The sequence below is a fragment of the Cryptomeria japonica genome, chromosome 10 (genome assembly GCF_030272615.1).
Source record: "Cryptomeria japonica chromosome 10, Sugi_1.0, whole genome shotgun sequence".
Classification (NCBI taxonomy): domain Eukaryota; kingdom Viridiplantae; phylum Streptophyta; class Pinopsida; order Cupressales; family Cupressaceae; genus Cryptomeria; species Cryptomeria japonica.
In genome coordinates, this window is record NC_081414.1 from 138,198,389 (window position 1) to 138,201,368 (window position 2,980).

The window sequence follows — 2,980 nt, forward strand, 5'->3', positions numbered from 1 at the left end:
TTTGTGTTTATGTGATTTGTGGATTTGAATATTGAAGTTCCTTCTTTCTATTTGTTTTTTGTGAGTTGTTTGATTATCTTATGTTATGGGTGTTTGAGGGCCATACTCACCCTTGGGAGGTAGAGTAGCCTTAGGGGTGAAGAGCTACTTGATGGCCTATGAGTGTAGAGACTCTCTTCTTGGAAGAGAGAGATACACAAGGGTTATGGGACCCTTGTTGCATTATTTTTATGCTTATGCAAAAGGGGGTCATAAGGGGAGATATGGGCTTGTAAGTCATGGGGGACATAAAGTTTTTTTTGGGACAAGTATGTGACATAGAGATGGTTGTATTTTGGTAGCCTTGTCAAGGCATTTGTTCCTCTTTCTTGCAGATCTCCTCTAGGTGCTTGGTCCACCTTCACCCCACAAAGTTAGTCACATAGTGACAATGTAAACCATTGGGTTGGGAGTTTATGTTTGTTTAAGCTTTTCATGCATGTACAATTGAGTTCATTTGTAATCTCGTTTAGCCTTGGTTCTCCTAGCTCAGGGGTGGCTTCTTGCAAGCCTACATTGGGAGGTGAACCTCCATAGTCACAACCTACAAGTTTTATTTCTAGGTTCACATTTGGGTTAAAAGGATGGAAATGAGCTAGATCTCCTAAAGTGGTGTTTAAGGATGTTGAAAGTGCACCCCTTTGTTATCTACCTATCTAAATCTTCTTGTTGTATTTAGCCTCTTCATTAAAAGTGTAAAGAAAAAAAGGTTCATATATATCTCCTTGTGAACAATGTATTTCTAGAAAAGAATGAAAGATGTATTTACTTGTTGTTTTATTCATTATTCATTAGATTGAAACCAAAGGAGCATTCAATATAATACTTCTAATTCTGTTATTGAAAAAGGGCATTATGATTGTTGGTTTATTAAATTTCCCAATGATTGGAAAATATTAAACATACAGTATTATGAAAGTTAGTTTTAGATTTAAAAATAGAATGGGAAATATTTATGTTTTATACATTCATTGTCATCTCATTTTAATTACCATTTTCTAATTAAGAAGGAAAGAACAGAATATAGTTGCAGAAAATAAATCTCATATTTTAAATGGTGTTTATTCCTTGTTGCATAATGATATACTTCTAGTTAATAAAAGAGCCAATGTTGTTAAGATAAATTAGGATTCTGGAAATAAAAAGAACTTCATATTGAATCATGTGTTATTTACTTACCTGTAAAGATATAATACTCGTCAAAAGAAAAATATCATTTTTGTTAATAAACTAGTCCTAAAAGATCGCAGTGAATATATTTGTAAGAGTATTATTTTCCTTTGACTTATATATCCATAAATATATAACTTGTAAATTTCTCTCAATGTTATAAAACTTCATTCTGGGAGTAAAAATTTATTGTAGCATTCTATTAATCTCTACATTTAGTAAATCTGGAAAATTTACAGTGAGTTTTGAGAATACAATTATTTTAACTTATTCATCTCTACATAGTTATATATAAATAAAATAAATATATATAACTAATTAAGAAAAAATGCATTACATGTAAATAAACATAATGTTGTTGTAGCATGCTAATCTGAAAAAATATATAATAAAAAAAGGAGATATACTATTGCTGTTATTAAACATCATTATGGAAATGACACAGTGAAAGGAAAAAAAATGTATATATATATATATATATAGCATTTAATAAAACACTGTTATATTTTTTCTATTTGAGAAATAGATATATGTTTTCTATTGTTTATACATCTATATTTTTATCGAAACCGAAATATGAATAAATAAATTAAAGAATAATAATAAAAAATAAATAAACTTGTTTTTTAATTTAAAAAAAATGTATTGAAGCTCAGAGATGGGGGAGCCGAGAGCTCTACCCCACCCTGCCTCTTTGAGGGTAGCCGCAGTGGAGGCACAACTACCATTGTGGGTTAACCATAGTGGATGGCCATGATCGCCACTATTGTTAAACCACAGTGGACGGTTCAGACGCCACTATGGCTAACCACAGTGGACAGTTCAGCCACCACTGTGGCTAACCACAGCGGACGGCTCGGCCTCCACTCCTCTTCATCATCCTACAAACCCTCAACTGCCATGATGAATTTTCCCTGCAACAAAATAATAAAACCTAACCTAGTTAGGGATATAAAGAAAATAAAGAATAGATATGTATGTTTAAAAAAAAAAAGAGAAACCCTAAATAGGGTTTTCTTTAAAAAAAAGAAATCTTATTATAAAGGGGGGGATTCTTTTAAAATTTGAAATAAAGGGAATAGGGAAAACCCATTTAATAAATTTATTTTTTTTGTAAAGTTATAGGGATCATTTAAACCTCTTAGGGAATTTGTTTTCATAGTAAATATGTTTTAAATAGAATATTTTAATGTAGTTTATTAGATGGTTATTTTATTAAAGAGGGTCTTTTAATTATACTTGATTATATATATCCCTAAGGGCATATTGTTAATTATAACTGATTATATGAATTCTTAGGGGTGTATTTTTTTAAAATCATAAATGATTAACTAAATCCTTAATGTGTTATTTTATTTAAGGGGTTAGTTTAATTATGAGTGATTACCTAGAACTATTAGAGGACCAGATATCAATAATGGAGAATATATTTTCTGGGCAACATTGGTAATGGATTAGTTAATTTAACGATGATTTGGAAACTTTATATTCCTTTACTTAGTCAAATAATTAATATTAATTCCAGTAATTTGTATTAATGTTAATTTAGATGATCTTAGATTATTTAAATATTATAAAATGTAATTAAACATTGGAGGTTCTTTTCAGCGAATTTATTTAACATTAAAAAGGAAATTGTCCTTATTAAATTAATTTATTATGCTTTTGATAATGTGAGTTATTGTGATTGTTACGTAAATTAAAATCTAATTTGATCGCTTAGAAGTTTGAGATACAACATACGTCTTCTAGTTTAATTTATATATATCGC